This window comes from Haemaphysalis longicornis, unplaced genomic scaffold (genome assembly GCF_048455015.1).
Source record: "Haemaphysalis longicornis isolate Haplotype H1 unplaced genomic scaffold, Haemaphysalis longicornis Haplotype H1 scaffold_8, whole genome shotgun sequence".
In the NCBI taxonomy this organism is placed as follows: domain Eukaryota; kingdom Metazoa; phylum Arthropoda; class Arachnida; order Ixodida; family Ixodidae; genus Haemaphysalis; species Haemaphysalis longicornis.
In genome coordinates this window covers 115,148,293-115,175,378 of record NW_027526445.1, presented here as the reverse complement: position 1 = coordinate 115,175,378, position 27,086 = coordinate 115,148,293, and positions in this window count along the sequence as shown.

Here is a 27,086-nt window from a genome sequence, read left to right as displayed (position 1 = left end):
CCTCCTTACCCATCTACTGGCTTCTCTTATCGCCTGCTCAGTTTACTTTTAATAATTATTGCACTATATAAGCTGGAGTGACCGCTCTACCATCTACGCTCACGGACCAATCACGGACCGCTCTACCATCTACGCTCGTCCTACACCGTCCGACCTCACTGTAAATAAATCCATCTCGTAACAGTTTACCTCCAGGATTTCCGCCGCAGCCGACGTGTCGCAGGTCTGCCACCGCTGTTTCCTACGATGCCTCAAGGTGGGAACACTGTGCCGGCCCCCACGCCTGGCTGGCATCCCCCGCGAGAGCCCCGAATGTTCACTGGAAACGCCGATGAAGACGTTGAGGAATGGCTGACGCACTATCGGCGAGTGAGCCGGTACAACCGCTGGGATACCGCTGCACAACTCTCGAACGTCGTGTCCTCGCTAGATGAGACTGCCCTGACCAGGTTTGAGAACAACGAAAGCAAGCTCACAACCTGGGACCGTTTCGTCGAAGAAATTTCAACCTGCTTTGGCGACTCCGTCGGAAAGAAGAAGCAGGCTGAACAGACGTTGCTCCATCGCGCCCAAGTCCCAGGCGAGACATGCAACACCTACATTGAAGAGGTGCTAAAGCTCTGCAGACTCGTCGACTCGCAAATTTCTGAGGATGATAAAGTGGGTCACTAATTAAAGGGGATCGCTGAAGACGTCTACAAATTTTTAATAGGGCGTGAAAAGTTGGAATCGGCGTCAGACGTTGTCCAGCACTTTCGCTCCTTTGAGACGTTGAAGAAGCGTCGTATTACGCCAAAGTTCAGTCGCTTGCCTAATGTAACTACTGTGGCAAGCGTTGATGTGACCCCACCACCGGACTTCGCTGAAACTATCCGGCGCATCGTCCGCGTGGAATTGCTGCGACACCAAGAGCCTCGGCGCTATACTGACGGCTTGCACGTTCACGAAAGTTACGTGCTGCAAGATGTACAGGCCAATAGCCTCTCGCCTTCGAGCGCTCAGTTCCGTGATCCGAGCCATACGCCTCGCAATGAAAGCCCGCAGCACCTCGACAATTGGGATTCGCCACGCTACCGTCACGACGACCAGCAGTTCTCTCGGCGCCCTCAACGTCCAACTTACGACCAACGTCCTCAGCGCCCGGCTTATGATCGTGACTACTATCGTCACGACATTTGCAGCGAAGTTAGCATATACTCAAATAATGTTTTTGTTGCTTGTGCAATAGAGCAAATACTTTGAACCATGTTGGTTATGATACAGAAGAGGTTAGCGGTATTCCATGTGCGGCTATCAGGGGTATAATAGCAGGATAACGTCTTCCTGATTCTCCCTTTTTGTTTATTATTAAGTATATATTCTATAGTGTATTTTATTAATATTATTATGTTATTATATTGTAGTGGTTCTATAACAATTTATATTAATTTGTACCATTATTTATAATCTGAGATAACAGAAACTAAACATTTCCCGGTGATCAATGGTTTTATTCAAGTACTGGCAACCCTGAATAATGGCAATGTTTTCTGGCAATCTTCTCTCAAAGCTAATTTTTCTGGAGCGATGTGGAATGTTTCAAAGAACGAAATGACGTGGGCAGCAGCAATCGTTTGAAGGCCCGTAGAGGTTACCAACTCGCCCAAACCTACAGCCTAAGAAGGTATGCTGGTGCCATACGAGATTGAAACACACATGTTGTTCCAAACTCAACGGGTTAAGAGATTATCAGGATTCGTACCTAATGTCCGTGAGATGTGACAAGTCGTAGACTTCCCGAAGCACCTACCGTGTTTATGAAGTCAATAAACAAATAAACAGCTTCTAATTTACGAGAATTTGATGAACCCCTAAGGTCCTCAGGCGGCCTGCATTCTTCATCAACACCACACAGCGAGACCAATTCATCGTGGTACTCGTCTGCTTACGTGGCTCAAATGCGATAGTATTACGACTTTGCGATTTTTAATAGAGATTTGTGTAGCGTTTTATTGTTTTTTCGGACGCGATTTGGGAGGCAACGATGTCTTCCTAGAAGGAAGAACTTCCCGTAGCTTGGCTTTCTTACGCCTCCTACGCTTCGGCGTTGGGGCGCATTTGGGTGGTGGACCACACGTTGCTGGCACAGAAACTGGAGGCCAGCCGACGCCAAAGCACTTCCCACCACAAGACACACATGGGGTGGGTGAGTCCTACAGCTTCTACGAGCGTAAGCAGACTGATGACTTTCCGTGGTTTAGCGATACGACCATAAGAGCCAACGCTTGCAGAGCCTGAAGGGGCTGAAGCTGCTTCTGCGTTTCATTTTTTTAAAACACATGTTGGAGCGACGAACGTGTAACTATCCACACAAAGAACGGCGGAGAACGCTGACATTTTGGCCTGATGGGCAGCATACGGCTTTCGCCATAGTTGACACACAAATGTACGTCCGCGTTCATTCATGCGCACACCACCATCAAGCGATAATCAGGCGAAATTTGGTTTGAGCCGTGGCTTGCAGTTTCATTTAGGGAATAATCAAGATGCAAGTGACGGCTCAATTTGAATGATGGTCGGGGCGGAAATCGGGTGCCACTCGGGGTGCAACTTGGATGTCATTTTCAGACACCGTACTCCGCACACTCGCCATCATCAACGGAGTGGATGCTGCCAGCTTTTTTTTTGCGCTTCCCAGCGGGCGGCAGGTCAGCACACTTTTTATTCAGTCAAAGTTATGGAGAAGCAACCGCTATCCTTATAAAACAAGCTGTAGGGCAAAGTGATAAGTTTTCCGCTGTTGCTTTACAGTGAATCAATTTTTGTTTGGTACAACACACTTTTCAGTAACATAAGCATGTGATGCTACTTGTCGGCAGGTTCTCCTGAGCCGATTGATTTCATCGGACACGCAGACGGAAATCTCGCTTCGGTGTCGATTCGGTGAGCAGTTGCTCTTCATTTCATTTCGACGAGAGCAAGCTTGGAAAATATTTTTGCGAATATACTAAATGTTTTTTGATGAACTATTTGTCTTTAGAGAGTACTGATAATAAGTTTTTAATAGTGACATTACCGCCGTTGAATGTGTATTAACATGAAAGAGGCCCCCAAATTTATTTAGGTAGCAGTTGACCGCTGACATTGCATGTTACGAGAAGTTCGCTTTCGTTTTTAACCTGTGCTAGGGCGCATTTTTTGTGCCTTGTTTGCCCTCACAAGATTTGATTCCCATCTAAGTGTTGTTGTCGTTGTCCATGGTTGTATTTCTTTGATTTTGTAGGTGTAACGCATCTCTGCATTACTCAGAAAAGTCGCTATCTATTAAGCGTTTTTCTGGTTCGGAAGTTTACGAGAATAAGAAAAAGAAGCGGTTGTTAATGGTTAGCGAAATGTTCTGGTCATCCGAACTTCCTAATAATCGCATTATTCACGAACGCGTGTTATATTAACATATCGTTTCTATAAAATGGTATTGTGAAAGCGAATGATCGTGGTAACCTCAGCAGCACTTGTCTCTTTCCGATGAGTTTTACGAAGATGTCTCTTAATTATATTTGTGTAAGCGACACAGAATGCGGACATTTGTACTCTATGCAAGATACACAGCTCTGTGCTGTTGCGGCAGGTATTGTATTTTTTCGTTTGGAATACGTTCCTAATAAAAACCAGTAAAATATCATATTTTCTGCCTACTCCTTTTCCAAACAAATCTTTTGGGCACGTGCTGGGAGTTAAAGCAAATTAGCAACCGAAATGTGTATAAAACAAGAGGCGCAGAAGCAGCACAACCTGAAAAGAAAAATGCAAGCGGGGTTGGTTCCCACAGACGTTCCCGCTCTTTGAGCGCATAGCAGGCGATAAGGGTCAGAGCATTTCCTACTTACGTATGAACAAAAGCGTTGTCACAGCAGAATCCGTATCTTTTTTTATAGCTTGGCCTACCAACTAGGGCACAAATTGGCCCCAGTGACACAATTTTCCCCCACCTGGGGGGTATATCAGCTGACCGAGCCGTGCTTGTAGGCCGTGCTGGCGCGTTCCACGTTTGCAGACGACACGGCCACGCCAGTGACACGTGAGGAATACGGCGATCTAGATGGATATGAGGATGACCAGAAATAAACAACTGAAAAGCGATGGCAGGAGATGTAAGCAAACAATTGCAAACAAAAGGCAATGCGTGGTTTTGTGTCCTGTAGTCTTACACACACACACACAAAAAAAATACTCCAGCTTTGGTATGATTCACGCTTTGGGCGACTAAGCGCACGCTTTGCCTATTCTTTTTCTTCCCTTTCGCTAACCCTTCCTACTTTACCAACCATTCCACCTAACCCTTCACAAAAAAATTCACCCGCACTTCCCCGAAGGGAATCGTACAGAAATGCGAATGCATTGGGTGCACCGATGAGTGTGTTGCGAGTGATGGCGTAATTAATGACGAGAGTGTGAACGTAATGATTTATTCATCAGCACCTGTTTGTGTTATCGTTGTACCTGACGGCCACAATCACTGCCTTGTGATCGCTAAAGTGCACGGTCAAAGGGTCTTTGAGAAGCATACGCACGTCACAGTTTCGCGTAAAGACCAGATCAATGCAACTCCCGTGAATGGTAGTGGGGCACGTGTCGAAGCCGGCAGAGAGACAATGCATAGAGTGCCTGGTCTGTATGTACTCGACCAGCCACTCGCCACTCTTCTTGCGCACGTCAGCTTTGAAGTCGCCAACCAAGACTATGGGGTGAGAGGGTTTGGAGCGCACGCGCACACTTTCCATAGCCGCGTCCAGCTGCGCGGCAACGGCGTCTCGAGCGAGGTTGGGCGCGAGGTACACGGTCACCACAAAGACTCCGTCTCCGGTGTAGGCAAGGGTGTACAAGTCCTTGTACGGAGACGTGTCTCGAACGGGAGACGTGGCAACGGCGTGCGATATCAAGTTCCCATACACGTTAGACACGAGACTAACACCGCAGTACTAGCCGTCCTTGCCGCTTCGAGCAAACTAGTACAGCTCGCTTCAAGCGCATGCGTTCGGCATTGAGCGCGGAGAGATAACACCTGCGGGCGCACGCCGACGGAGCACGACAACCCCCGACTAAGAAATGCATTCGCATTTACGACGACGACGACGACGACGACGAAGGCAAAACTACGAGGCGCGCGCTCACGTGCGCTCGCGCTGGAGGAATGCAGGCGCACGCCGCTCGATGGACGCAAGACAACCCCCGACTAATAAATGCATTCGCATTTAAGAGTTAATTGTTTTCGCAGCATACACAACCCCCATTATTCTCACCACTTCATAGAACAAGGGCACTAAGTTCAAAGTTTGCACGCATTCCCCCTGTGAACTTCAGAACACGAAATCTCGCGATACCTTCTTCTACGCTTTAAAATTCATCTAGAAACAACCAAGATAGTTGAACTTCACTAAACTAATTTCTGTTATCTAAATGTGTTTACAAAAGTGTACTTTTTCAAAACATTGTAACGTAAAAATAATTTGTTGCTGCTTAGTAATTTTTTTGTGTGTGTAAAATGTAAACGTTTTTAATTCCTACATGAAGTCAAAATACTTTATAATAAAATTTTAGAAAAAATTGCGTTTTCACATCTATATTTACCACAAAAAGGAACATGTTTAAAACTTGTCGCAATACGGTTACTGTAAGAACAGTTAGTTGATTTTAACCAATCGGACCAACCGCTTCCGCTCACTGACTAGCAAAGTCACCGTTAATTATTTATAGTGACGTTGGCTAGTCAGTGAGCGGAAGCAGTTTGGCAGGTTCCGTAAAATAAAAGACAGACAGGTCCAATCTAGTGCAGCAATCCTCGATGCTGTCGTTTCGCAACTGGAAGTGATCAGTGTGCCTTGATTTTACCAGAGTCCTTCAATGTAAAGCCTTGAAGGACTATGCTTTTACACAACCGGAAAAACCGCGATTGCGCACTAACTAGCCAGCGGCACTGTAAATGATTAACAGTGGTTCTGGCTAGTCAGTGATCGGAAGGGGTGGGTCCGCTTGGGTAAAGTCAACTATGACGGCTCCCTTGGTGGCCATAATGTGACAGTACTTGCACCGTTGCCCCACCAAAGTAGACTGAACTCACCAATGCACAAAGTGAACATATTGAATTTTTTTTGCTTATTTCACATTTCACTTTTACCTTTATTGAGTCCGTAAAAATATTTTTATATTGCCTTCAATATGGGCCTGAAATCGATCCCCGTCATTTACGCCGCATGCAAAGTTATGGCGTTGCTTTGATTCCGTCCGTGTCTCGTGATTTTTCAACTGGGCCGCCCCCATCTTTATTGCGCCCATTTCGAGAACGAGAAACTGCATGCATAATTGACGAGAAAATGCACGTATACTCTCCTGGACAGCCGTAAAAAAATAAACGATTTGTGGGTGTTACTATATTTAGATGCATATGTGTGTATATATTTCCTTATGGCAATTTTGTGGATTCTTCATATTGGTGTATAAACATTTACAGGATCACGTTCGCGTGATGTAGGTGCATGCAGACTACGGTCCTATAGTTTCATGTGAGTGAATATACTTTACACAGCACATTTTTCACTCAGCTTACGTGGCATCTCTGGAAGGTCTACCGTGTTAATGTCATTGTGGTTATCTTTAGGTTTATTAAAAAAGTCACTAAACTTTTTGTAACGGCGAAGCTCGGAGTAGCGGACTATGTTTGGTTGGACCTAATCTTTCCAAAAAACCAATCTATCTCTCTCTATTTACCGTCAGTTTTCAGCGAGAACACCGTGCAAGGAGCAGTACTACAGGTAGGACAGTAGCAGCACTGGGCTCATCGTAATTGTGCGCTCAATTTCCAAACGCGAATACGCCGCAACCTCTTTTTCTGCTGTTCTACGTGCGTAACCCTCTAGTGGAAGCCGCACGAAACAACGTAGGTTGACAGTGTCGAATTAGCCTGGGAGCATTAGTTGGTAATTGCGCCTCACTAAAGATAATCGGTAATATGAATTACCGACGATCTTTATACCTTATTCCGCAGCTATTTGGTAAGCTTCATGCCGCCAATTTCCTTTAGCAAGCAAGTGCAACGACAAATAGAGGCCTTGGTAACGAGGTACACAATGTCGCGCCTTTCTGAATCGGCCTCGCAGTGATTAGTCTATTTGTGATGTATTGGTGTCACAAAGGCCGATGATTACAGAATGAGTGACGGATGATTACACATAAATGTGCGGTTCTTTACTGTTGCACATCGTAACTTGTAGCCGTGTGTATCTAAAAATGCAATCATTTTATAACAGCTGACCATTCTAAGAGAAAGGTTATCTTCTATATGGTTAAACGAGCTAGATCTCCGCTCTTCACCCACAGGCTGTGTGTCTCGTATCCATAGGAACATTTTCTGTTGTGAAGAAGAATCCTCAGTACTGACCCACGGATAAATCGCGCACAACGAGTGAATTTAACTTCCCCACAAGTCTTAAGGCCCTATTCTCAGCCTCTCCTCAGCTCCGTGTGTTCATTCGACTCAGCAGAGTGGGGGTACGCAGGTGGTTTTTTTATATGAAAAAATCAGTTTCAAACACCTACTAAACGGGATGCTAAGGTGGAGAAGGGATCGAGAATAATACAAATAAAGTCTTACTCCCTCCAAACCTCCAACAGAAAGTCCTGAATACACATACACACGTCAAGCATTTTAGCCCGCTCTAGGGGCTAAGCACGGGTAGAATACATGCTATGAACTCAGAGGCAATGGTCCCCGAACGATTTATACGGGAAGGCATACGGGAATCCCGCAAGCCTAACACTCCAATAGAAGGGTACTGAGTTGGCTACATTGTTTTGCCTAATTAAAAAAATGGATTTGCGCGTAGGGTACTGTTCATGTCTTTACACATATTCGCTTTATTTTCTCTCAGAACACCGAGTATCAACACCACAAAAATCAACGCTCCAAGCTTTGAGCCCATTACGCAAACGATCGCTCAGAGGGTAACAGTATTGGATACCCCTTAATAGCAGCCATGCTTTCACAGAAAATGTTGGTGAGTGTAATTTGAAGAGGATTGTTTTAGTGGAGGCCGCAATGCGCATAGTTCGGGCAGGTAATAAAATACGCAGTCGTAAGTAACATCAAGGTGCGGAATGTTATGAATGGCAGTTCGTCGCTTATAGATGACAAAATTCTGGCTTTGGTATTTACGTTTTCGGCCTGTTATTGGATGAACGATGTGAAAACCAATTTCATCAAAACTTGCACATTTCGCCACAAGTTCAAACAACTACGCAAACTATGCATGCCATGCCCGAAGGCACATGATACATGTTTTCTACGAAAATTGGGCGAAATTCAAAGCGCCAGTTTTCTACTTGTATCCCTGGTAGGTCATTCGACTTAGTTCAATACCCATTCATGCATGTACGCGTGGACAATGGCCAGGTACGAGATCGAAGGATATTTAGGCTGGAATGGACAGGCGGGTGAAGCGTGGGAGACGTACATTTCCTGGTGACAACAGCCGACCGATGCGTCGCATGCCCTTCATGACACTTCTAAAGTTACATGCAAATGGTGCTAGAGCTAAGCATGCCTTACTGACGTTATATGGAATTGTTCTAAACTCTTGACGTTTAGATCACCTGCACAGACCATGGCACTAGAACAGCGGCAGACATGCCTGCTCAGCACGTATGCTGAAATCTTTAACGGTATCGTCCAACATGCCTCGGAAGCCATGTGTGCTCAAGGGCTAGGGGCTGCTGTTTGACCACAGGAGGCATTTCTGGGATCTGCCACTTCCTGCGCTCCCTTCCTTAGTTTGGGGCCCAATCGAGCTGTTTGCCATCATCATCATGTCCCGTCCCTACACTTACAATTCCTTGCCAGGTTATAATGGGAAACATCAAACCGCATCGTATGAAGAAGCTTCCAGGTAGTGTAACAATGCCGCAAGAGTAGCCACGGTAGGCTCTACGGCCTCGGAGTTACTGTCTGTAATAATTTTTCCCGAAGCAGCTAGGTGTCAAATAGAGTAGACTGTATTTTCGCGCAGCGCGGAACGGATCTGTTGGATCTGTTGGTATTTTACAATGCTGCCTAAAGCCCTACCGAATTTGTGTAATGTTGCAAGCATAATTGGTAGCGTATTGGTAGCATAATTGGTAGCATAATTGGTGGGGTATTATGTAAGAAAATTTCGTGACTGTACTTTTAAACAATTAGGGTAAATAGTTATGGCCAACAGATAACAAATCGGGTGATAATATGCGTTGTGTTACACCACGTAAAATCACAATGACTTTCCTGCATTCAGTGCGGATTAATTATTGCAAGGGCCACTTGTAAGTATATTGAAGCTTTTTTTCCAACAACAGACGTCTCTCTCCTCAGTACAGATCACGCCTCAACAGTGCAGAATGGCGGGAGTGCCTCCTCACCGCTTGGTTTCAGAGAATTTCACAATATTTTCTTGCAACTGCGTCCGACATTTTATCCCAAAGAAACATGTGCCGGCCGTTAGGTTCCCAAGCATCATCTCGAGCTAAACTGGCGGTGTCGTATTTTCCTCTGTATAGCCTGCCTTCACTGACATATGCTGCATGCACGCCCTAACTCGAGAACTCCGGTTCGGGTGTGCATAGAAAAATTCAGTCCTCCCAATTTATCTTTGGTTTTTCAATACAGTACTTTTGGTAGAAATTTTTTTCTCTCTGTCATTTGTCACAAATTTTCTTCATTCAGCGCGAATCGTTTGCAATATGAGGCGAGATCCATGGTGTAACGGTGCTCCTCTTCATGTTAAAAAAAGCTGCGGCAAATCGTTGCACGGCGCATCAGAATACGGTGTACCATGAACCAAACAAAAATTTAAATAATAAAAAAAGATAAATGGACAAAGAAGGAACGAAGCAGAGGCAGGGGGCGGTTAAATTCAATCCCAATACCATCCAGGCAAGAATGCTTGCGAAGTTGCTTCGTTTCATTCGAAGGATGTCCTGATAAATTAGGACAAATGACCGGAAAGTGCTGAAGATTTCATCAACGCTAGATTAAGATAAGCGCTTAAGGGATTAAAGGAGAAATCGCGTTACTTTGTGCGCAGTATCTAGGCCTTATGACTAGATTGAGCGCCGCCCTCACCATCAAGTGGTGCACTTGTTTCCTCTCCGAGATGACATCATCGAACTAGCAAAGTGGCGGCGCAGACGGTTTTTGAATATCTTATGATGCGTCACTCAACTCTACGCACCGACTTCTCCATACCGTTGCTTTCCACGTGCGCTTCTTTTTTGGTTGTCAGCGATTTATAAAGTAACTGGCCCACTGAGTGGCTCCTGCAGCGCTTATGAATCGATAGACATCGGCTTTCCTTCGTGGAAGACTCTGCGTCAGTCGTGGATTGCGAGTTTTGTTCTGCTTTCCAAAGAAAAAAGTCCTGAAGTCTCCTTATTCTTCACACTTTCTGTGTATTCTGGCTATGTAGTAGTCGGGAGTTCTCTTCGCAATCAATCAATCAATCAATCAATCAATCAATCAATCAATCAATCAATCAATCAATCAATCAATCAATCAATCAATCAATCAATCAATCAATCAATCAATCAATCAATCAATCAATCAATCAATCAATCAATCAATCAATCTAAATCTTAGTGCCGCATGCAAAAACACAAGGACTAGGCCTTTTTTATACTGAAGAAGGAAGGCTTGCTAAAACATGATGTGTATGTTTTGTGTGTCTGTTTATGTTTTACAAACAAACACACGTGCGCGCATGAACGAACACCCAGGAGTGTACGCGTAGCAATATGGCTGTGATTGAGGAAAACCTCTGCTGAGCGAGTTGTTGAATACCTGAGGATATGAATTTAGCGCCAAAAGAGACAAACACGTGAACACATAAATGGACTGAAACATAAATCAGTTTTTAATAGCGCTTGTCCTCGCATTTTACGTCGGTTGATTTTAGGGCTAAAACCATGTCGTCAAGGTTTGCGTGGCAGTGGCCATGTGTCCTAAACTGGCACGAACGCAGACCCACACCCATAAAAGTAAGCTTCATAGAGTACAACGCTGTTACCAAAGTATAATTTAGAAAATCGCCTGCACGCCAGAAGAGTAAGCATATCGTAGAGCACGTTGGAAAGGCACGGTAAATCATATGTCAGGAGCGAAAGTAGACGAAGCGGCGAAGAGCGCTATATAAAAGAGGGCAGATTTGTTTACGTTTCATGCTGCGGCAAGGCCACGAAAGTATTGAGCGCTGTGATCGTCCACTTCGATTGACAGTTGAGAACTCACTAATAATTGCACCCTACGTATTTACAATAGGGCGCTACATGAGCGATTGCTTGAAGTTGTATAGAAGGGCTTTGAAACGGTCTGTAGTACGCGTATAAAGAACAAAGACATCAAAAACGAAAAGACGTGAGTTACGTCACTATAACTTCCTCGGTGTGTTTAATAGTCTCAGTGGAAATTTTAGTGGAGCTATCGGCGGAAAACTGATGTGGAGGAGGGGTCAGAGGCAGGATGAATCAGTATCTTTAGAGGGGGACGGAGCCTTTTCGAGAATAATCAATTTTATTGGACGTCAAGTGGAACACTTCTAAGTTTTACACAATATTTCATGAAACGAGGACAACTCCGTCAAGGTGGAGGATGATTTTTAAAGAAGACACATTTTGAGGGGAGGTGAGGAGACATTCAGCTGAAAAGATGTGCTCCCGACAAAGTGAAATTTTTGCGAGGTATGGCCGGTAGCGTAGAAAAAGTTGATAACCCAATGTTATACTTATTATTGGTGCAAAAAGACCGCTGACGACGCCTACACTTGTTTGGACGAGGTTTTATAAGCTTACACATTGCTTGGCGGGTGTCACCCCGTATACAGAAACCACGTTGGAGCTCTGCGGCACTCGTAGCAATTTCGGACTGCCATAAAATGTCAATATTTTAAAAGTAGTACGGTAATATTATTAGCTGCTCTGTGGAACCCTACTAAGGTTTACAGAATTAAACCAGCTTCTTGATTTCAATAGCTATGCTTACATATTACGCTACTTCATTCTCCTCTCGGACGAAAATTCTTTTTTATAAGTAACATCCTATTGCTTCGTTGCTTCAGTATTTACTGTACTTTTAAAATAAGCTCCTCTCGTTTCCGTCTCCTGTATGTATGTTCAACCAATATTTGCATCAGGAACGTATTGCCTCTTCGCTGTTTTCCGTATTTTCCCATTGTTTAATGCGCGTGCCCATCCTTCACGATGCAGTTTTAGTCACTTTTTTATTAATAGTTCTTCAGTAGAAATTCTCCTCAGGTAAACCTCGGTACGTGAATAGAAAATTGTAATAATTGTTTTATAGATTGTAAACATTGCAGTTCTGCTGCGAAACAGTATAACCGTATACCAACCAAGCAAACTTTCATGGTGATATCAGTAGGAAACTATAATCCTTAAGAATACAGGCGGGTACCTGCCCAGGGTGACTGCCTATACCGGTAAAGATTGCGGTTGCGTCACCTCCTCCTAAAGCGAAATGACTTAACAGAAGATAAATCGCGTTGTGACATCCCCGCGCTTTCATATATAAAAAGTGAGACCGGTGTATCATACCTCTACCGCCCAAGAAATCTTTGTGGTGATGTCCGCAGAAAACTATTATCATTAAGAATGCGTCCACATACTTTCTCACAGCAGGCACATGCCAACACCAGGGGGACCGGCCATGCGGGTAAAGATTATGGTTGTGTAAGCTACTCCGAATGGAAAAGTACCCAACTGCTCTGAAATCACTTAGTGACGTCACCACGCTATCATATACAGTCGAACACGGATATATCGAACTCCAAGGGGATCGCGAAAAAATTCGATATATCAATAATTCGATATATAAAATACGCCTATCGGAAGATTATCTGACAAATCCGCACATCACTGAGGGTTTTCTGAAGTCGTGGAAAACGGTAGTTTACCGTTTTAACCCTCAAATCACGGAAACTCCGAACCGCAGCATGATGACCACCGCACTTTATTTTTCATTGAAATGTCTTTAAGCTTCGCTTGTTTTTTCTTCTGCGTCGTAAAGGTTGCCAAATTGTCTTCAAGATTACAAACACGCACAAATGAGAAAATCAACGCTGTACACTGTGCCACAACAGAGGCGAATAACGCTGACGGAACCTCGGCTGCAGGAGGCGGTTGGGAACGTTGTCAGGCACTGAGTGCGGTTATCTTCAGTATCCGAACCGAACACCTCCCCCATCTGGAGGCGTGCAACGAAGTCGCTTTCGCACCCGACACGCTCCGGAATAGCCGGGGCGGGTTTTGCTGCATTCGCCTTCACGTCAACGTTGATGCGTGCTTCACCCTCAAAACTACTGCGAGGAATTCCGAACGCCTTTTCAACCAACATCTTTTCAGCAGCCTGCAGCCGACGAATTCCCGCCTTCGTTGCTCCGAAATGAATGCCTTGGACAAAACAAACATACAACGCCGTATCGGTCCCCCTGCACGAGCCACCAAACAGCTCAATCACAGAAAAAGAGTGTCTCCGGTTAATTTCTTTAGCTCCTTTATGTCCTTTCGCCCCAACCACTATCTGCGTTCTAGCTATCATGGAGCTGCCCCTCGTGCTAGCGTGAAAACAGCTGTTGAAGGCCATCGAACGACATAATGCCGCGTACGCCGCCTCTGTCTCACCAAGCCAGGCAGCTCCTGCGATGAGTCAACATTATCATCAACTCCACCCCATCAGAGGAAGCAAACTTTCAGGGGCACCTTCGGCGCGGAATTCGATATATCGAATTTGCCCCTGATCAGGAGTTCGATACACGCGCACAACAGACCTATACTTTTGCATGGGATTTTCAAGGGGATGTTTGCACTGTTCGATATAGACAATAATTCGATATATCCGTGTTCGATATATCCGTGTTCAACTGTATAAACAAAGAGGCCATTATAGCATCTCTTTAATTTCATTGCAGGCTACCTTGGATATACCACGCAAGGTAAATACTGCAGAAGAACAGCGGAACTAGACGAAGAACCTAAATCATTCATGAATGCCGTAGTGCAGTAATAAAAAGTGGGGTTAAGTACATTCCACTTGTCTCTGGCTTCACTTTTTGTTGAGCCACGTGTGAGAATTCAAGTGACGTGCCATGAGTAATCGTTGGGGTTGTCGTTTACAGGTTCGCAGAACAACTACCTTCACTGGGTGGATTAGAGTCACATTTTGATTTTCGCTTACTAACACACGGAACACGAATTGTTTTCGGGGTATTACCGTTTTTCCGCGACCATTATTCGAACTTTTTGGCACCAAACAACGAAAGCCGTATTTGCCACCTAATAATACCTTAGCGGCTACAGAACAGAGGTATGTCTAAACTGCTTCCGTATTTTACAAACGTGAAGACTTTCCTCCCACCACACTCATAGAAACACCGAGATAAAAATGTTCAAATGCTCAATAGTTCACGACATCCTTGAGCGCAGTACCATTCTGAAACAAAGCAGTGAGATTCATGAACACTTGAGAAATAGGATGTTTGGAAGCCCTGAGGGGTAAGCCCGCGTTCGCTTAAACGCAGTGCACTGAACGTGCGCTGCAGGAGAAACGCCAGCTCCTCCCAAGCAACCACCGGATGCCCGACGGCCGTCCGCCGTAGGTCCATTCCAGCTTTAGTGGACGTCCGGATGACTTCCGTTTCAGGGCCGGTGTACGTACCATGTACGTCCGATGGACGTGTGGTTAAAATTTTAACACTTAAATTCAAAACAATGTGCGCAGTCACCACACGTCGGTGAAAATATAAAATAAAATATTAAACCCTTTTTCTCCTTACACAGCGGTGCACATGACTGTTGACTTTAGTCAATACCAAAACCCCGAAAACGGTAACGAGAACACTAATCTTCGATTGACATGACTGGCTCCTTTCGTTTCGTTGAGCTTTGCCAAAACAGAAATGTTTGGTGAACGGTATATTCGATTATTCTTCTGCAATTATCAAGCAAGTTCATGAGTTCTCTCACGTTGACGTTCTTGAATGCCTGCTCGCTGCTCAGCCAAACGGAACACGCGCGGCCTACCTACGCCGCGACAGAAGGTGAACTTCTCGGGTACAGGAAGCGACCCCACATGCGACGTTTCTGTGAATGAGCGACGCCGCCCATCGGCTGCATGATGAGCGGATACAGAGCGACATTGTTGCGAGCGGCAGCGCCATCCGCGAAAAGCGAGCGACAGCTGAGCCCAAGCTAGCAAACTGCTGCGATGTTTCAAGCTTACGGCATCAACGCCGCAATGAAGCCAATTCAGGCATCGCTTCAAAAAGGAAGCGAGCAGCCGTGTTCGTCGGGGAGAAATACTGAAAACAAGGACCAACGTAAATTCTATAACTAAATAACCAATTATAGAGTTCCGAACTTTTAAACACAGCAACAAGTTTTGGGGCATGGCTTGTTTCCGAAAAGAAAAATTGACTCCTTTAAACCAGGCTACATATCTCAATACCACAAACAGCCGTCCTCGTCAACAATTCACTCCGCAATTCAGTACCACTTACATTGCGCATACTAATAACGCTGGCACAAGATTTCTGGACAGATGCGGAGCTTTAATAACTGTAAACACATATAAAGCCGGAAGACATCTCGATTTACGAACAGTGTTAGGTATTTTTAAAATTTGTACGCTTTTAAACAACAAAGTTCAGTTTTAAAGCGATTTAAAATTGAACTAGTTGTTGCATTACGTTATGCATAATGTCTATAAATTTGTTGGTTTCACTTTAAAAATATTAAAAATTAGTTCTGTACATTATTGAAACTATGTAAATAAACCTCGGGGAAGAAAATTGCATTTAAATTAGGGGGCGCTCAGGAGTTTTGAAAATCGCCACGGCGAAATGCTTTTTAGATCCTCAGTGGATGTCCACTTGAAGTTTTTTTTGATAACTATGTGGCCGTACCCATTACCGCTTGACCGATCCCCTGGACAGCAGCCCTGGAAGCTGTTTCCATTTTCTAGGTATCTCCAGGAGCAGCATAGGCTCGTTCCGCCGGTTCGACATCGCCAGGAGCACCCGGTCGCCACCTGCGGTACCTTCTCCTCCCAAGGCGGCCCATATTGAACGTACGGCGGTGGCCGGCACACCTCTGGCGCAGCTGCTCTCGTTTCACGTGTGTCCTGCATCACGCTTTCTCAGAACCCTCCTGAGACCCTGCTCCTGAACTGCTGTTCCCAACTGAAATTCAAAACCGCGCAGCAATACGGGACACGAAACCACGACAGACGGCACTGTCCCGTTCTTGTCCCGTATTTTTGCGCTGTTTAGGATTTCAGTTAGTGTGCACCAACTAGCCCAAACATCGTTCTAATGCTGTTTCCACTTGCTTGCGATAATGCTCTCAAGCTGTGCGGCTTACGCCCTTGCCTGGGGAGCGATCACGAGCTCGCGTGATCGACATGGCAGGACTAGGACTTTTTGAGACGATTTCGCGTACCTCACAACTATTCTTTGTACCTCACGCTTTACATGAACAGCCATCTAATGTTTCTGCATTAATTGACACTTTCGACCCAGCAGTACATCTAACATATTGAAATAGAGTGACAGTATCCGGCGAAGCCCGGTAGGGGCAGCATACAAAGGGCACTAATGTGTATACAATCTGTTCAGTTACTTTTTGCACATAGTAATAAGGTAGTTCGCCGTGCAGTTGTACGCAGTTAGGAATCCCGCACGCTGTCAATACATTGTCTCCGATACGAAACATGTGGCATAGGGAGAAGGCAGGAATTCGCGTATTATTGGCGCTCTCTCAAAGAAGTAGTACTAGGGATGTTCCAGAAATAAGGTTTCCGTCAATGTTACAAATACGCAACTTTTTTATTCTCATAGTAATGTACATAGTTGGCAATAGGACATTTTGCTATATTTTTCGACATATTCGCCAAATGTTTCTACGCACTTGTCCAGGCGGTGCTCCGATTTCTGTATCCCAATGTCGTAAAACTTGGCCGCTAACCTGTTCAGGAAGCGTTTCACTTCTTCTTTGACTTCATCGTCGATCCGGAAGCAATGGTCACCCAAGTGTACCTTTGACTTTCGGAACACAGTTATAATCGCTACGCCGGAGGTTCGGAAGGTAGGGTGGTTGGGGCAGGACAGTTCACCCAAAGTTTGTCAACAGGTCCTGAATTTTGTGGGAGACGTGAGGTCGGGCCGTGTCGTGAAGAAGCGTTACGCCGGGTGTCAGTTGGGCGCGAGGTGGTTCTGTATAGTTAGCCTGAGTTTTCTTAGCATTGCGAAGTAACTGTCTGAGTTGAATGTTGTTCTAGGTTCCATGAATTCCATCAGAAATATGCCCTTACGCCCCCAAAATTCATTGGCAATGACTTTGTCGGCAGGAGGAGTTGGTCTGAACTTTGCAACTGGGGACCTTCAGGGGCGCCATTATTTTAACGTTTGTTTAGTTTCAAGAATGAATGAAAACGCCCACGTTTCGTCTCTCGTAAAAATGGCGTCTAACAATCCCTCCTTATCTCCTTAACTGCGTTTTAAAAACTACCAAGCACAGGCAACACGTTTCTTCTACTATTCTGCTATCAACAGACGCAGTACCGTCGAACAGAACACTCATGATACCTCAATGTTTCGGTCAAACCCTTTTTCACTCTACCCTAAGAACTCCGACGAACCCAAGCAACAAGTCCACTAATGATGATTCACTGTTCTGAAGCACTTCGCGTTGGACCATGTCAATAACCGCCTCGTAAGCTTACCGGCTTCTACTAAATTCTTCATATCGGACGTCCTTCGACCCGCATCTAAACGCCGCCCCTCCCCCCCCCCCCCCCCTCTACACTTTCGCGCGCATTTAACGGACGTACACATGTCGTGATACGCCCCTGTCCACGGTGAATATTCACGGGTGAACTCCTTTAGCGTGTAAAAAGCGAATTACGAAAGAAATCTCACCCTTGGCTAGAGCAATAATGGGAACCTCCGTATCGGGCAGCTGGTATCTCTACACTGAGTGGCGCAGCCATCTTAGGGCACAGCACAGCGCCGTCGGGAAGAATCGAGAGTCTGGAGCAACCGTGGACAGCGGTGTTGCCGCATTTTGCATCGTACTTTCCTTGCGACTGGAACTGTTTGCTAGCCTTTCTTCTCGATCGACTCTAGTAACAAGATAGTGCACTCAAACGACAATGTTCCCGTGGGAAGTGTTATCTCGGTGGGTAGCACGGTACTCATCCATCACCGTTTTATGATAACATGGGCTGCTACTGGAATGCCCTGTTGTTGGAGAAACTCCCAACAGAAGGAGAGAGCTATGCGTACGCGAGAAAATTGAACTTAGTACAATGTTCACAGAAGTGTGAATTTAAACATCCGCCTCGTGCCTGTCTACGAGCATTAGAACAAAAGCATGAAATTAGGTTTTGGACAAGTGCATGGGCTGCATTGGCAAGCAAAAACGAATTGGATATGCCAACAGGATATATAGGTATTGAGTTATTTATTTTAACACATAACTTTCATGAAACACGGTTGCCCCTATTGGGTAGGTGTTATGAAAAAATCTTCTAAACCAGTGTTTAGATACCTGTATGAATTACCTATATCAACAAAAACCAGGTCAATACCTGAACTAATGCACGATAAAAGAAATATACGAAAAACTACTTCATCGCTCTTCACTTTCTCACGCGTGGAATGCTTAAAAATTCTAGGAATCGTTAGCTCCTACACTATAATCCGAATGTGCTCATGAAACTTGAAACCATATGAATAAGCAGTTTGGGTACGTATTGATATCACCTTTTTTTGCGGTCTTTACCGGCGTCGTATCGAGAAATCCTTAAAATTAGGTTCTTTTTACATTGGTCATATTAGTCTTAGTTACATTTTTAGCAAAATCGAATTGAATAAATCCACCAGTAAAGCTTTTATTGGAGAGCCTTTCGGAACAGCCATATTGTTCTGAAATGCCGAATCGGCCCAGAAGTGCTGGGAAGAAAAAAAAAAGCCGCAAAACTGATTTAAGGATATTTTTCTGTGATACACATACAAGCAATAAACACTTGGATACATCCACAAGTGAATGAGATAATGACGAATTTACAAACACCCCATTTACCCTTTTTCTCTTCATAGGAGTGCAATTTCAGACAATCCCGCTTTAGGGAGCCCCTACGCCATTAAATGAATGTGCTCCAAAAATGTCAAGTCTAGGTGTACCAGCGTTATCATGGCGTTTATAAATCCCGAGTGGAACTTAAGCGCAGACTGGCACAGGAACGAGAAAGGGAAGCGACATCAGCGCATACTATCAACTGAAAGTCTTATTAAAATTGAAAGCACATATAAACCATGCCAAGACCTCACAAGCAGGTACGTGTTACCGTGGCACATGCGTACAGCCGTACATAAGGACAACTGCCTCCCTTTCCTTTCTTCTGTTTTCCTTTTTCTTCTTTTAACCTCTCTTCTTAAACTAGACATGAAGACAATACACAAGTTTGTGTTATTCGAAAAATTTCGTGTTTTATAGTGCCCCGAGCCCTTTCCCGAATGCAAATTATGCTTTCTTCACTGAGAAAAAAAATTTTTAAGTTAAAATTTTGATTTTCCCGCTAAACCATGCGTTTTCGTGGATCAATGACATCCCAGGGCATTGTTTACCGTTAGTGAACCTAGATGGCGCCAGCATACCGCGGCAAGCCGTTTTCTGCCTTTGGTTTGTTTGTGAACGTATTTGTACCTGGCTTGTTTTGTTCATGGAGACAATCGTTTTGTGGAACATGGTGCTCGCTCGACAAATACGGTCACGTAAGACATCGTTGCTTGCGTCAATCGGCCAGTGTTGTCTGAAACAACCCCAAAGCCCCTGAATCCTAGCTGTGCAGCTAAACCAAGCATAGTGCGCGCAGTACCAACAGCAGTATACCCATCGGTACTTCAATGTATACGTGTGCTTTCGTAACTTCCACTGTTTGTCTTACCATTCTTAGGGTTTTAAAAAAATGTGCCCTAAATTTAAGCACAAATAGCTCGTTCAGCAAGCGTATAAACATGGAGGAAAAAAAAGTTTAGGAGGGAGCGTCACGTCACTATCGTGAAGCCCAGTAATAAAAATAAAAAGGAAAAACTGATGGGAGATGCCCCCCTCACGTGACAGGCAAGCGGTAGTTTGCGCCGCTTGCGGCCGGCCGCCTTCGGTTTCCGGGTCGTCCGGGTATTCGGGTTTCGACGAGTCCCCGTCCGGGCGTTGCGCGCAGCGCTGCCTGCAACCCTAAACGCGCAGCGGGCTGATCGTGCAGGCAAAGTGTTCGGACGGGAGAGACAGAAAACATCTTTATTTATTGAGCTCCGTCGAAGTTCGCGCCGCAGTCGAAGTGTCGTGTTCTGCCGCCGTGCAAAAATGGAGATGTCAGAGCGCGACATCCGTGCCCGGACAACCAGCCAGCGTTCTGCCGGCGACGCAAGGAGGAAAATGATTTGTTCTTCCCGCGCTCGCACCCAACATCAGTGGTTCTGCACCTTTTGTTTTCTTATGCGCTGAAGGAGACAGCAACGCAAAGCAGACGTCGTCACGACAATTGTGGCACGTACAACGTGCCACCATGCCGGAGCACCGATAAGGCGAATGTATGCAAATGCTCACGCGAGCGAAACCAAAGCTTTTCGCTCCACCTATCAGCTGATGGGACACTCGTTACAGCGCTATGATGTAAAGGGAAGGTGGCGCGATAACTACCAGCAGAATTCGAAACGCAATCGTCAAAGCACACCTGGAAAACACCACGCACCCGTAGGCCGCTCCGTGCTTGCGAATGTTTACAGCGGTGCGTTCGAGCAAAGCCGGTCGTGGTTCGAGCGGCAAGCGTCAAATTCGGCTCGAAACTCGTGAAGGCGCTTCCTGAGCATGGGATCTACGTCTCGGGTCGCTTTGAACAGCGACAGTACTTCCACGATACGAGGGTGGGAGCGCAACGCCGGCGAAAAATCTCGTACCTCACCTTCGGCAACGCCACTCGCCTCCACCGGCAGTCAGCCGGAGCCACTAAATGATACCGTGGGCCTGAGAGTGGTGCATCTTCCATAATGCATTGCGCGGGAGAAGCGCGAGGAGAGGAGAATGCGGCGTCAGAGGAGGTTGGCTTGCCAAAGCTGGGCCGCCTGACGTCATGCTCCCTCCTAACATTTTTATTCCTCCATGCGTATACACACTCTCCCTAATTTGCGTTTGCTTTTGCGCCCTCCGCCAATCGCAGAGCAGTGTGGTATGACATCATAGGTTCTGTTGCGGGAAATGGGCTAGTTAGTCACATGGCCATTCCCTTTTTTCCTAATTATGTAGCTTATTGCAGCGAAGTTTACGTTAAAAGTGGTGTCCGTATGATTCTAACGAGGCAATCTTATAAATGCCCCAATCTTGTGTTTTCTCTTCATGGCTCCTTTAAAAAGTAACACTTCTTTATCTAGAATGCTCAGTCACGGTTACTTGTGCAATCCGTACACTTAATCGAGATATGAAGGCTTCGGCAAGTTCCCTGGTAGTACGGTCTCTCTGGCTATAAAGTACTTGCGTGTCTTTGAAGCATGGCTTACAGCCGCAGTCTGCACAGTGCAGAGTGATGTGTGTGTGTAGGGTCTTCCTTTCAAGGAGGAATGATGTCCCTTAAGCGCATATTTAGAAGGCGGCCAGTCTGACCGACGGACACCCGGCCACAGGAAATAGGAATTTAGTACACAACGTTCGTCATACAGTGGAGTCTGTGTTTGATCAAACATCCACATGATGAAGCACTGCCTCGGGAATCACGCCTGTTGGTCACCGTACTGCAAAAACTACTTAGCTTATTCCTGGCAGAGAAACGATGAATCACACAGTCGGTCAGTCGGACCCTTCTCTTTTTAGGTAGACTGTCAAACCCGGTTATAGCGAACTGAAATATGCGACACGATTAGTTGGATATATCCAACTGTTCGATATAGCCGAACCTGGCTATACCAAGTTTATTGTTATGAGTTCGCAATACGCAGGAATCCCTTTGCCATCCCTGCATGCAGAAACGAACAAAGAACGTATGTCATTACCATACACAAAACAATCGCTTTTTGCAATTAATAAAGCTACTTTCCGCCTTAACGCCTTAACTTCCTAAGTCCAAAAAAGCGGTGACTTTTGTTTTCGCTTTCGTTTTGGCAGCATCAACTAGCACAGCGTTGGCGGAGGACATCGATTACTGAAAGCACTTCATTAAGCGTCCGGCGGGTTTCACTCGCGACATACTCTGCCTCCTCGGTGCTTTTCAGAAGCATTACGACGGTGCTGCTGACGGTGCCCCCGTCGGAGGGGCTTACAGTGACGGGAACGTCGTTATCGACACTCAGGAAATCTTCGAAGGACACGCTTTTCGGGACAGGATCGGGAAGGTTGCGAGCTGCCGTCTTGGTGCTGACTCACTGACAGGGCGGGTTCCGTCGGGAGTTCTGCGCGTCGAAACAGTTACAGAAAGTGTCTGGCGCCTTGTCACTCCATACGAGGTGCAATATCTCAGTCGCGGCCTTTGATCATTGGTCGCGGCCAATCAACATCTCAATCGCCGCTTCGAGACCAAAGATTTCGGCGGTCGATCAAGGCACGCCCATTTCGATATATATCAAATGTGACTTCCATTGTAAAGAATATGTTTCGTGTGTATTTCCGTAAATGATTTATGTTTCGATATATAGCATGATTCGCTCTATCCGGGTTCGTTATAGTCGGGTTTGACTGTTGGTATACCAAAGGCACACTTTCTGCCTTTTAGAAGCATTCACATATTAGCTGCGAGACAGAGTGAGATTGGTCTGACACTGACGAGGTTTGTCCAGCAAATAGCCTGACATGCTACTTCAGGTGAAAAATTAAACGAGTAAGAACGGAAAAAAAGAAAAGAAAAAGAAACGGACAAAGGAAAGAAGAAAGTAAAAATAAGAAAAAAGAAAAATGTATGGCGAGAATTGATGTCGCAACCAAGTGGAGTAGTTTGGTATAAAGAAATGAGGAAGTATACTCCAGGAAATGTTCGCTTCAAGTTGAACAGCATTCTGAGTTTATGGAGTAGCCTCATGGGAACGCGGCACTTTCAGCGTCACAACAGCAGACACACTGAACGCACACACGCAAAATGTGAACTTTGACATTCCACAGAGGTTAAGAGTTGAAAGACCAGGAACGCGGTCCTACATCACACGTATCATCGATGTGCAGCACTGTTAAAGAGTGTTGACTAGTCCTGAACTACGGCTGAACAATTTTAGCTGCACACTTCAACTCAAATACGGTGTTTAATGAGCAGAAGAAACACCCTGGCTACGAGGCGCGCGGCTGTTGGGTACTCCAATTTAAGATGGACCAACTGGAAACATTAATGACCACCGACGGCTGAAGACACGGGCGTTTTTGTTTTCCACCTTCACAATTGCTGCAGCTGTGGGCGGGATCAAACCCGCCACCTTGGCATAACGTTTTAGCGTCAGATTCACGGTGGAGGGTTACTTCAATTTACAATTAAAACAATCAGAGAGGATAGACACGGATCCTTTCTTGACGGATTGCGTACCACGCGCCACCTGAGTAAGAGATAAGCCAAGCTTCGACTTCACGTCCTCGCAGAAGCTTCGCAGCCAAGCGAATGCAGAGCCACCGGAGCTACGCGCGCTTTCGTTATCTAGGCCGTCGCTATAGGGGCGGATTGTCACGGAAAGTTTTTTCCGGCATAAACCCTCTATTGCTCACAAAATCACCGGGAATCGGCGGAAAATAAGTGTGGTAGAATAATCATACTTTGCTGTTCACACAAATTAAGCGTGCAGTGCATCAGCGCCTTTACGTTTCAGGGCTAGTGCGCCATCCCGCGAAAAAAAAATCCCAGCGAGCAATGTCAGGAGGCGAGGGCGAGGGTGAGCAATGTAAGGCAGAAGGACGATCAGACAGTCTTCGAGGTTGGTGATGACGTAGGGACCATAAGGGTTAGTCGGATTCTCTGCGGTGTTCTATAGGAAGGACGCATCCCACGCATGAGGATGTTCGTTCGAAGTTTGCAAAAGCTATTGGTTCGAAAGGCTGTGTAGCACTAATGGGTGCCGTAGGAGTCATCTTTGAGCGGCTTGTTGGCTGGATTTATTGTTTTGAGCGGACCGATTGATTCCCGACCCCCGGTTGCAGAAAAAGCGGATACGTGCTATCTATGACGAACGATGCTTTGGCTAAAGGCTCGGCGCGTAAGAAAAATGCACGATGTAGTGGGCTTGTGCGACCCTTTTCTCTCCTGAATTTAAATTCGCTGAAGACGTGGAATAAATGGTAAGTGGAGCTGAACATAAGCTGAGAGCGCAGCGATGGCCAAACATAGACTTTATAAAGCATCAGAGCCAGAAAAGCCTCTTTTTGAGCTGTTTAATGGGCCAATTACAAACGGTATACCATCGAAAAAACGCTACAGCCGCTAGTTGTAATTAGGTAGGATAACATGAAGGGTTTTGGGCTGAGCAAGCTAAAATGCAGGGGCTTAATTAACGCCATTATTACTCCGCCCTGGAGATATATTGCCGCGAACTATGCATTGGGTTGATTTATTTGTGTTTTGCTTTTGCCGCCCGGCTTAGCCGGTCTGCATTATCGCTGTTGTGTGGGCCAAGAAAGGCGCGTGTTCCAATATTTGTTCCTGTGCCGCATGTGTTATCTCTTCTGACAGGGAGAGCGTTCCGAAATAATTGGAACAGCCTAGAATAATCTTGGTTGATCTACAGTGTTCTGGATACAATACGATAATTCCAGAAACCCTCGCGCCGAGTGATAAAATCCCGCTGAGCAGATGCCGCGGCATTCGATTCGTCGACACCAGTCTACACACGTCCCTTTGTTGACTGCTGTTTCGCCGCCTGTGTATTCTTTCAGTTGCTAGGGGAGCACAAGTTCACTCCAATAAACTTGTTTTTTTTTCTTCAAGACAGCTGCGTCGTCTTTGGCTACGTGACATCTGGTGAGGTGCGGCGCACGCACCCTTTATGCTACCAACAACCTCTGGAAGCCTCCAAGCCAGTCCAACTAGAGCCAGCCGCCGACTGCAAGGCCTCCCACCCGAGTTTGGTCTCCTGCGAGACGGACCCAAAAGAGCGACCGCTACAACCGCCACCATGGTGCAAGAAGCAACATCACCAATCGTCCTACAGCAGCCACGGGAGCCGCCATTTTTCCGAGAAGCCCCCGAAGAAGATCCAGAAGAATGGTTGGAGAAACTGGAGCGCGTCCGGATCTTCAATAGGTGGGACGACGAAGAAACGTTCCGGCATGTTTTCTTTTACTTGGAAGATTCTGCTCGCACCTGGTTCGAGAACCACGAGAGCTCCTTGACCAACTGGGCTCGTTTCAAAACCGAGTTCCTGAAGACCTTTACTACCGTGGTCAGAAAAAAACACACAGCGCTTTTGCTTGAAACTCGAACGCAGCACCGCAACGAAGGGGTCATGATCTTCGTCGAGGAGATGAAGCGACTTTTCCGTCGTGCGGACCCGGAAATGACAGAAGAAAAGAAAATACGGTTTCTGATGTGAGGTGTGAAGCAAGAGCTCTTCGCGTGCCTTGTTCGCAACCCCCCAAGACCATGTCCGAATTCACCCGCCGCGGTGGCTCAGTGGCTAAGGCGTTGCGCTGCTGAGCACGAGGTCGCGGGTTCGATTCCCGGCCGCAGCGGCCGCTTTTCTGATGGAGGCGAAAAGCAAAAACGCCCGTGTGTACGAGATTTCGGCGCACGATAAAGATCCCCAGGTGGTCAAAATTAATCCGGAGCCCTCCACTACGGCGCGCCTCATCGCCTGCGTTGCGTCGGCGCGTTAAACCCTTCAATCAATCAAACCATGTCCGAATTCGCATCTGAGGCCGCCGCGATGGAGAAGACGCTCGAAATACGAACCAGGCAATACGACCACCCAATCAATGCGCTGGTTTCGGAGGTGGTTGGTGCCGGCGCTATTAACTCCGAATCACTACGCGACACCATCCATGCAGTGGTGAGGGAGGAGATGCGGAAACGTTTCCCGACGACGACGCCGCTACCTCAAGTCGCTTCCCTGACTGACGTGATCCGGGAAGTAGTACAGCAGGCTTTGGGAACTTCTATGCCGGCCCAAGCACCCGGCGAGCCAGGGCCAGGGGCTAGGACCTACTCCGCGGCTGTTCGTCCACCCTGCCCTGTTCCAAAACGTCGTCAAGAGGCCCCGTTGTACCCCCGCCCAATGTTGCCCGCCCGACCCCCTGTAAGCCGAAATTAGGCGCCAAGGAAGACTGAGGTGTGGCGAACGCCCGATAATCGCCCGCTGTGTTACCACTGCGGAGAGGCCGAACCCATGTACCACCACTGCCCTTAAAAGAGGCTAGGTTTGCGACGATTCTCCGTCGACGTACCTCCCCCTCTCCCTGGCCAACGACCACGTGAGATCGACGAGTAATGTCTCAAGCAAGCCGTGGCCCAGCCCGTCTGAACCGTTCGCCGTCGCCCTACCCGTACCAATCGCAGAACCGCCGTAGCAATGCTGCCTTCATTCATGGAAGGTCCCCCAGCCCACGCGAAGGAAAATAAAAGCAGCAACTTTTGGAGTGAAGTTGCTCTACGGCGAACAACTGGAAACCCTCCAACGACGCAAGGACGCACCGAAGACAGTGATTCACGACATGCCCTCATCCAGACGACCCGACCTAACCCTGACGAGACTCCCGAACACGACGACAGCTACACGGTGCAACGCGTACCCGACATGATCGGGACTGCCTGTGAGAAGACGACGACGACGCATAGTGCTCGACCGTGCACACGTACACGCCGAAATGCGACGCCCCGATGCATTCGGAACTCGAGGAAGGCGGCATCCGACGTCAAGGTGTCCATCGATGGCTTTGATGTATTCGCCCTCGTAGACACGGGAGCCGACTACTCAGTAATGAGTGGAACTTTGGCGTCTAAGCTCAAGAAAGTTATGACCACATTGGACGGTCTGGACATACGCAGAGCAGATGGCCACCTCGTG